This window comes from Saccoglossus kowalevskii, chromosome 8, assembly GCF_978046115.1.
Source record: "Saccoglossus kowalevskii chromosome 8, keSacKowa6.1, whole genome shotgun sequence".
Taxonomy (NCBI): Eukaryota; Metazoa; Hemichordata; class Enteropneusta; family Harrimaniidae; genus Saccoglossus; species Saccoglossus kowalevskii.
The window spans coordinates 14,783,445-14,794,525 of record NC_140648.1 but is presented as its reverse complement, the minus strand read 5'-3'; the positions used below and the strand labels follow the sequence as shown (position 1 = coordinate 14,794,525).

The 11,081-nt window shown below is 32.2% G+C and overlaps 1 pseudogene across 1 annotated transcript; it reads left to right on the top strand.

Moving 5' to 3' along the window:
- LOC100366523 (G protein-activated inward rectifier potassium channel 3 pseudogene) lies at window positions 1-4,592 on the top strand (annotated as a pseudogene). Its single transcript, XR_014930124.1, has 2 exons — window positions 1-198; window positions 2,864-4,592. The product of XR_014930124.1 is annotated as a G protein-activated inward rectifier potassium channel 3 pseudogene (transcript).
- Window positions 4,593-11,081: the final 6,489 nt, after the last annotated feature.

The window sequence follows — 11,081 nt, the reverse complement described above, 5'->3', positions numbered from 1 at the left end:
GAACACACTGAGTGGGATTTGATACAACTACGCATATTTACGGGTTGTAATTTATTGGTTTAATACACCTTGGGCGCATTCCTGGAGTTTACTACAACCAGTTTTGGAGAAACGTACATTGGTTAAAAGTAAAACACTTTCCTTGGGAACTTCACGTTTAGTTTTCTAGGATTGTATCATCTGTATCTTGAGCAAATGGTATGTATATTTTTTTTTTAATCATTCAATAAAAATTTTCAAATAATATATTACATATTAAAAGATGAGAAAACCTAAAGAAAATAATGGTTGACTGGCATTGCAAGTTATTAAATATTTATATTATTTCCTCGGTGCCTGCTACACAATATGGATGTGCAATAAGAAAGATACAAGTATAAAGCTTGTATTCGGTTTAACATAACGGCTGCTATTTCACAGAATGATTCAAAATTCAAAATACAGTGCTTGCTATGAATGGACATTATGTGCAGCAGTCACCTGTCAGAAGAATAGACAACAACGACGTCACACTTTTAGAACATAAAAAACATGGAATTTGCCGATCAATGCGAAATTAAATTATAAACAATGTTAAGAAATGTGCGTTGATTAAGATTCCTTTTTTTATTTTTAGGAATTTATCTTATCAAAAATTCAAATTTGTCATGAAAAAAGAATTTTAATTAACCAATTAGAAAATGTGCAATGACTCGTATTATGTGTCATGACTTCATTAATAAATATTATTAGGTTATTACAAAAACTATGCATAGAGGCAGAATGGTTGATAGATACATAAAACGATGCTATCCCATGTTGACTGAGTGTTTACTTTATGGTATTCTTGTGCCCACCTTATTGTACAATTTTCTTCCTGTTTGTTATAATTTAGAACAATACATATAGCAGCAAAAACACATCGGACACCACTTTTGCCATCAAATGTCTGTGTGCGCATTTAAGTTCAGTGAGATGAATTTATTTCTGTCACACGCTACATTGTTGTTGCTTAGGACGTAAACAAAGAAAAGAGTTCAAATGTGATGTACATATGACGCAAATAAGAAAGGTTTTCGTAACATACTTTAATGCGTTTGTATCACATTTGAACACAATTTGGTTTCTTTGGAAGTGTTAATTTTTTTTGTTTCAGCGATGCGTTTGAATGCCGCCAAGGTCATTTATTAAGGAACGAAAAACTTGAAAACAACACGGTTTTACAGTCATAAACAAATACAATTTCGAAATGATTTTTTTTAATTCTAAGTACTTTGGAACAGAACTGACATGGGCTTCAGTAATAACTTGCAAAGTGAAGTAATCAACCAAAATATCCCCATCGTGCGCACTTTACAACTATTCTGTATTTTACCTATACACCACCGTAAAAGTGCTCACATATGACGTATCAACGGTATTAAGAATCAACACACCATACTGTAGAATACTTTATTTTCGCTTGGGATTAATTTTTCGCTATTTTCGCTGAAAGAATGATTCAGTGAAAATAAAATCCAGCGAATCAATTTTTTTTTCTATAATTCACATTCAGCTTGTCAAAAATCAGTGAAAATAAATTTCATACAAAACACCCACAAAATCTTTTCAGCGAAAATTAATTCCAGCTAAAATAAAGTACTTTACAGTATACAAAAGAGCCATACATTCCAAAAATAGGTTATTTTCATGGAACAGAATAACTCTCACACCAGCCAGATGTAGCTTTCGATTCTGAACGTGTGAAAATTTTTGTTATTGCCGAGGTCTATGTTATTTGTGTCAACTCCAAATATGCAAGTAGTGCAATCCAAGGAACAATGCTTTTTAAATTAAAAGTACCTTGGGAAATCATTGTCATGGGCATTGCAGATCGTTTTAAAACATTGTTCATTTTTTTTATTTAAATAATATTTTATTGCCAGAAGCATTCTATACCCACACAATAAGTCAAAACAAAGAACACTGACGTACAACAAAATTAGAACAGCTGAGAAGTGGAAAACAATATACCCCGGTATAGATATATAAAAAAAATCTTATGGAACAAATTATTCCCTAACTTTTTTATTTTCGCTTGGAATAAATTTTTGCTTATTTTCGCTAAAGGAAAAATTTAGTGAAAATAAAATCTAGCGAAAATACCTTTTTTCCTATATTTTACATTGATCTTGTAAAAATCAGTGAAAATAAAACTTCCATACAAAACACCCAAAAAGTCTTTTCAGCAAAGATTAATTCTAGCTAAAAGAACGTATACCATAGTATTTAATATTATTTCTTTACCCTGTGGTCACTGAATCAGCAAATTTAAACTTTCTCAGTCATAGTTTGATGCCAATATAAAAATAAAAATAGATTTTTGAAATAATCAAACAGACCTCCCAATTTTAAAAGCAATAAATGCGAGTCTAAAACTGAATGGAATGAGCAAATTTACTTATGATCAAAACATTATTTTTTTAAATTTGAAATATTTATATGTCACTTTGATGAAATAAAAACAGTGTGATACCTACTGGTGAGTGTACAATTAGTTGCAGATGTACAATAAAACTGCATAATGTAAACCGCCCTCTAACCAACCCACAAATATACAAAATACAAAAGTCTATTTTTATTTTTCAGAATTCTGCATACTTCCTAGTTTGTATATTAATTAGCCGGCTGTTACCTTGGAATAAAATTCAAATGAACCATAAAATTCTGTTAAAAGAGCATTTACCGCCTAATTTAAAAAAAAGAAGCTATTTTTAATTCGCAGTAACACAGTTTTGCCGGAAATCAACATTTAAATATATGGTTCAGTTGATAGATACAACAAATTAATTGTTTTTATTTTATAGAAATTTATTTGTAAAATTTATTCATTTATTTTTTCCAGGTGTGAGGCGTATTGACTAGTAAATATGACAAATACATCTAGTAAGAGTGACTTACAAGTTAAATGCAATCACTTGGATCTCAGGGAATCGGCAACACTGGTTGGAGTAACACCAATCGGTACTCCAAAACTGAAAAACAATGGTACTACCATGAAGACACATCACTGGCCAGTCAGGAGGCGCTGTATGGACAAAGATGGGAAATGTCAGCCATCGTTTTTAAAAGAGTACAATCGTACAAACTGGCGTTATTTGTACGATATGTTTACCACGTCGGTAGATATGCCGTGGAGGTACAATCTACTCATGGTCAGTGGTGTCTTCCTGTTAAGCTGGTTGATTTTCGGAATTCTATACTACCTCATTGCAATATGGAGGGGTGATTTCAAGCACATTGACGACGTAAACTGGAAACCATGCTTCCGAAACTTCATCAATTTCAAATCAGCCTTCTTGTATTCAATGGAAACTCAAACGACAATTGGGTATGGTTACCGATCACCCACGGAACACTGCGAAGAAGCCATCTTGTTAGCTCTCTTCCAAGTTATATTTGCTAATTTCTTTGAAGCTTTTATTATAAGCAGTTTCTTGGCGAAAATATCACGACCGAAGCTTCGTGCATCAACGCTTATCTTCAGCAAGACAGCGATAATTTCAGAAAGAGAAGGGAATGTCTGCTTCATGTTTAGGATAGCGGATCTGCGAAGAAGTCAAATCGTGGAAGGGCATGTGCGTCTGTTACTGTTGAAGCATCATGTGACAGAGGAAGGTGAGGTATTGCCGCTTAAGATGTACGACATGGACGTGGGTCACAGCACAGGTTTGGATAGAGTATTTCTCGTCTGGCCCTACACAGTGACACATATTATTGATTCCAAAAGCCCACTGCATGAAGTATCGAAAGAGATCATGGAAAATTCAAGTTTTGAGATTATTGTCATCCTGGAAGGCATTGTGGAAGCCACAGGCACCACGACTCAGGCACGTACATCTTATATCAACGATGAAATACGCTGGGGACATCGTTTTGAGGAAGTTCTACACTTCAACGGAGAAAACTTTGATATTGACATGGACAGGTTTCACAAAACCTATTCTGTGCACACGCCAAGATGTTCAGCAAAAGATCTCTATGCAAACCAAGATAATCATAACAGGTTTGATGACAGTGAAAGTGAAAGTGACTATGATCCAAGAATAATCAAAAGATGGAGTCTAAAAAGAGAACCTGTTGTGTGGCAACCATTGAATCAAAACAGAGAAACAAGAATTTAATTGATAATTATGAAAGTCATACATAAATATATATATATGCTGACGAGAGTTTAAAAAATGTCTCAAGACTATACTGACTGATTTTCCAAAGGTGACAGAGTTAATTTTTTTGTTGAATATCGCTAATACAAATTATTCATTGAACCAAACAACTGTCAACCTAGTTATTCATCAATGATTTATAACACGTGGACAACAAGCAAAACAATTTTGCACACGGGCTCAATAAATCAAAAATGGCAAAAGCCGAACAAATAACGAAGCTTGATCACACGTGTATCAGAATAGAGAGACCAGTAACTTTTTAATTTGAGTCCAAATTTCCAGGACTCATTACTTGGGCAATTATGAAAATTTATTGAATGGTTTTGTATATTGACATTTCTTGAAAAAAAAAAATCATATTTATTTTTAACCTCCTTTGGATAATGCATTGTGGGATATCAGATGGAAGAGCAAATGTGATATTAAAATTGTAAGCTGTATATACTTATAAAGGTCTGATGTGAGTGATGTTCATTTCTTTGATATTTATCACTAAACTCAACTCTAAATTTAGGAATATTTTATACATTTTAATATAATGGTTGAATTCCTAGGCAAATTGAATTCTTTCATTTTCGGACTAAAATATATTTCTTCAATGACATTTACCGTAGCAACAAATACTGACTTGCTGAAGAAAACAAGATACTATCAGTTGATATAATTTCACAGTTAATTATTCATCTATTTATAATAGGTACATGTAGATATTAAAGAGAGAAAGGCTGGAAAAAAATTCTGGTCATGTGGTATACACAGAAATGGTTCAGTATTGTGAAATGTTACTGTGAAAATCAGTATTTTTTGTATTTAATATAAATAATTTGCATAAATAATTTGCCCCCTCCCAAATGTGTTATGACCATTTTAAATTTAAACATACTAATTTTTTTGTTTGGCCTAAACTTCACTTTAAATTGTAATTTCTTTATGTTATAATAAAGTACCGTATACTGATTGTTATGTTATGATATTGCTCTTGATTTCTATCATATATATATGAGTAGGGTCTCTGAATAGCGGATGGTTATACAATAAAAGACCCAGGGCTGTGATTCTGTTATAACCATTGTCACAACTTTGGTCTGCAGCTTTTCTCCCACTTCCCTCATGTCACAGGTTTATGGAATGATGTGTTTAAAGGTCCCACACCAAGTAGATTTCGAATCACGGTATTAGGTCAAAGAATTAATCTATGTAATCCAACTTTCATCATGTTATGCTGCCGATTTGTCTAATTATGCACATTCATCATGTTATATGCTGTGGATTTGTCTTATGATGTGCATTCATCATCTTATGCTGTAGATTAGTCTTATGATGCGTTTTCATCATGCTATGCCGCGGATTTGTTTAATTATGCACATTCATCATGTTATATGCTGTGGATTTGTCTTATGATGTTCATTCATCATGTTATGCTGTAGATTAGTCTAATTATGCACATTCATCAAGTTATGTGCTGTGGATTTGTCTTATGATGCGTTTTCATCATGTTATGCTGTAGATTATTCTTATGATGCGTTTTCATCATGCTATGCTGCCAATTAGTCTAATTATGCACATTCATCATGTTATATGCTGTGGATTTGTCTTATGATGTGCATTCATCATCTTATGCTGTAGATTAGTCTTATGTGTTTTCATCATGTTATATGCTGTGGATTTGTCTTATAATGCGTTTTCATCATGTTATGCTGCGGATTTGTCTAATTATGCACATTCATCATGTTATATGCTGTGGATTTGTCTTATGATGCCCTTTCATTATGTTATGCTACGGACTTGTCTTATGATGCCTTTTCATCATGTTATGCTGAGGATTTGTCTTATGATGCATTTTCAGCATGTTATTTGATGGATTTGTCTCATACATGTAATTCCCCTTGATCATGTTATACTGTACATTTGTTTTTATACTGCACTTTCATTATGTTATGCTATGGAGTTGTTATGCAGTGTTGTTATCATGTCATGTTATGTTGAATAAAATTAAATAATGCATTCTATATTATTTTACACTGACATAAATATAGTAAATGACTTACACACACATACATATTGAAATATGAATGCAATACTATTAAATTATTTTGTCTGCAAACAGCACATGTATGTATGGAAGCAAATTTGCTTTACATGATTTTATATGGTCATTCTCATTGATACATTTTGAGTGAAAATAATCACCCCTCAAATGATTGTTGGTATCAATCTGATAAGAATTATATCCTAGTTTTGCTCTTTTTCTCATTTTTAAAAATATATGTATTATCTATTTTTCATATACTTTAATAAATGCTATTTGAATTATAATATTATTTATTTGCTGGCAAATAATGTTTTGTAATCATAAGAGACACAAGACATGTGGTGATAGATATATGTAATATTAATAAAAAATATAAAAAAAATATATAGTACAATTCAAATAAAAGGTACCGGTACATCTAACCCGAAAATGATGGAATTTGTCATTTTGTACTTCAGTACTTGTTCCAAAACGTATCAGTACTCGTTAAAATTTATCTTTATAAGAAGTAAACTATGTCACCAACATTGAAACGTTATTGACGTTACATTTAAACATGTTTCTTTGTTTACATTGGATGGAGAAGTGCTGTATTGGGAGACTAAAAGAGAATCCCATCACACAACACAAAACATTTGTCGTTACAATTTTGAGCTATAATCCCTAAAACTTTAGCTGCAAACACAATTCATATTGAACAACAATTTTTCACATGCTGGAAAGTGGGATCATTATCAATATTTAAAATAAAGCAGCAGAAATATTTGCAATACAAGGATATGTATTTAAAACGATAATTTTCTCCAAAAGGAGAAACAACAGTGACATTCAATGTTAAGAACTGTTGCCTAGTACAAAAAACAAACAAAACAATATTTAAAAAAATGATTGATCATAAGCAGCTCAGTATTGGATTGTCTATAGAAACTATAATATGATGGATATACAGATAGCATGTAACATGATATGCACTACCGGGGTACTTAACTTGATGAACGCATATTATATCATGTACTGTAAAATACTTTAATTTCGCTTGTAATTAATTTTCGCTATTTTCACTCAAGGAATGATTCAGTGAAAATAAAATTCAGTGAATATACCTTTTTTTTTCTATAATTTACATTCAACTCATCAAAATTCAGTGAAAATAAATTCCATATAAAACAATCAAAAATTGTTTTCAGCGAAAATTAATTCCAGCTAAAATAAAGTATTTTACAGTATTAAAAAAAGAGACTTTATAATAAAACAAGCCATTGTGAAGCTCACAACCTCCTCTGTTTTAATTTTAATATATGACACAAGAAATGTCAGTATTTATATGCTATTTTTTGTGTAAGTGCATGTACCATTTCTAAGCTGTAAACAAAATGGACTGCCAGCAAATGTGCGAGTTCTAATTTAAAACCAAAAGGCTGCTTTCAGGCCATCTTGGATTGACTCGCAACACAGATCAACTTTTGTTGATGTGCTAGAACACAACTGTCTGTCAACAAAGTTTTGATCTAATTGGACAGCTTGAATTTGAGATAAAAGCAAAATTGATTTTCATCAAACAAAATGGCCGACAGTCATCCATCCTGGATTAGATTGTGACATGAATCAACTTTATTGATACTCTACAACACAATTGTCTTTGAAAGTTTTGGACGTAAATTGGACAGTGTAAATTTGAGATATAAGCAGAATTGTGCACATACGAAAATGAAAATTGCTGTTTTTCATGAAATAAAATGGCTGCTGGTCAGCCATATTGCATAGAGTTATAATATAAACAAATAAATATTTTCGACAAATGAAATGACCACCAATCGGCCATTTTAATTAAAAAAAATCTGAAAAATAATGGTTGTGCCTTAGTATGCCAACAGCTGTTACCCATATCCCTAGTTTGAACGGAATGGGCGGCACAACATGGAGACAATGTTCTACACACATAAAATGTAGGTTTTTAGACTATTTTGGATCAAATATGGACACAAATCAGCCATTTGCTATCTGAACAGAAAATACACATGAGAAATGAATGCTCCTGCATATTTATTATTTGCTAACTATGCAAATTAATTGAGCAGATTGTAAAGACACTTCCAATGAATGATTATCTGGTCCAGGGATGTGTATGGGTATTGTATATAACTTTTTTTTTGTATTAGTAAGATACAGAAAAAAACCCTGATAACAGTTACATCTAATTAGTATGCAGATTTTCTAAAATTACAAACTATTATCATTCATTGATATATCTACACAAACATCGTGTGATTATCTAATTAATATGCATAGAATGTTATAACTTTTATTAAATATTTGTCTATTCTAGGGAGCAAAAACAACTTGAGGCAAATTGTTATACTCTGAACAATTTAACAAAATTACCCTACCTGTGCAATATGTATCAATTTGGTAGCTAAAGATTATTTCAAAGATGAGTTTGTGTTGTTTTCAACCACCACTCCACAGCAGCTTTCGCAGAGCCCATAGAAAAACATGGTACATCAGAGAGCATCCCACCCCCCTCCTCCTGAGAATACAAGCAGCAAATATGTACAACGTTTTAACCTCTTTGAATAAATTGTTTGATATACAATGAACATGCTAAAATCAATTAATTATGCAAAATATTTGTTTGAGATGCAGAGATCAGTTCAGGACATGTGTACTATGCTTCAATCAATTTGAGAAAATATAAACAAAACACACTGAAAATTAGGATGCAAAGTTAGCTAATTAATATGTAAAGATTAATTCCAAACTTGTATTGGACATTAAACTGAATATACAGTATGACACAGAAAAAACAAGCTGACAAAAAGTTAATTAATATTAAAGCTAATTAGCTAATTAATATACAAAGATTAATTTTAAAACATCATTTGATATTGATCTACACAAGCAATATGCATGTACTTAGTTGTAATCCACTTGAGCAAACTGTTACAATCAAACAAACAAAACAAAACGGTTAATCAGTATTTGAATTGAATAATTAAACTGATCATGTTAGTTACAAATTATTATCACACGATCAACTGTGCAATTGTTATACATGTACCAAGTTTCAACCCATTGGAGGAAACTGTTGTTAACATACAGAGTAAACAATCTGAAAACAATTAATTAGTATACAAATTAGCTATAAAGTAATATGCACATATTATTTAGAAGATATTATTAGATATTGATCTACATAAAAAGTAATTAAGTACCAAGTTTCAATGCATTTGGGCAAAACCAATATTATAAAACTGATTGTTATGCAAATTGCCTACTTAACATGCAACGATTTGTATCAAAATCTAGACCTGGTTCTCATGATATAGTAGCTGTGTGGTAAGTTTCATTTCAATCCAGCCAGTGGTTGAGATCAGTGGAATACGATTTGACACACAAACAGACACACAGAATAACAGATGGATGAACTGATGGATTGATAGACAGACAGACAGATACGGTATCACATTACCTCCCATTTGTGCTTCATAAGACAGGAGCTTTACCATCATGTATCAACCATGTATCAAATTTGGAGAAAATCGGACCTACGAACTTCTGAGATAAGGCAACAGAGAAACGAAACCCAACCCCCGGGCTGTTTGCAGTCGGGGATTAACAAATCCACTGCAGAATATAATAGGGAACAGAATGGCTTCATGATCAAATGACCACCAGTTATCAAATGCATCCGGGTCTCAAATTATATTTACTAAATTGACCCATTTGAACCAAAGACCAGTCAGTGTATAGTTATAACAAAACTGGGTACAGGTATCTCTGAAGAATATGTCTGGACAGACAGTTGAAATTACTAGACCCTTTTATTGGTCATTGGTTGTTAATATCTAAAAAAAACAAAGAGAAGAAGAAAGCACCTGCAGAAACTAGTTCCCATAAACTATGCTTTTATTTTTCACTCATTTCCCAGTGGGAAATAAGAGACGTTTGAAGGAAAATGATTAAAAAAGATATATTGATCACATTAATTATGTATTATGAATATTATAAATAATTAATGATTTCCAATAATAGAAAGATAGAAGATAGAAAGATAAAAAGGTAAAATTAGTCATTTTGGCTGTTTGACGTTGATGTGCTGGCTGTACATATGTAAGACACTGCCCAATAAGGTTCAATAAGGTCTCACTTGGTTTCAGTTGCAGTTATTTTTACCATTTTTCTACCAGGTTGCATCCAGTACGTTTCCGCTTAGTATCCAAAGATCAAGTGAGTATACTTACGGCATGAGTGACTTCAATTTCCAAAATGTACTTAGAATGGAAAGGTAATAGACAGTGATGATCAATTAATTAGTAAGCATGTTCACATCTGTTTTTTGTGTCTCTATTTACGCCAATGTAACTTAGGCCGGTATGACAAAAAAAAAGAAGTGCGAACATGTTATGCCAGCACAATTAGGCTTACAAATGTCAGAAAACTCCTAGGAAGGATTGTATCCGCAAAAGCACAACTAAGTTGCCTCATTCAGTGATATATCAATATGTATGTAAGCTAATTCCTGTCATGAACTGTTTTTGAATGCCATGGTCAACTGTATGCACATTTAACTACTAAATATCATAGTAGGTGCTCAAAATTTTGTTATATGTATAATTTGAGCACATTAGCATGAACATTTAAAATAGCAAAAAGTATGCATATTTATATATATACAAGCGAGTGTCATCGTGTGCATTATCCAGGGGCCAGTGGTATGAACGTTGGATTATGAGATATTTATCATTTTAACTACTGGGCTTAAATTACGTAGGCGTGATTATTTCCAGGGAGAACACAAAGATGAGTCATTCACTCATAGATCTAAGTGATTGAGGACATGTTGTTTAATTCTCAGTGCAACA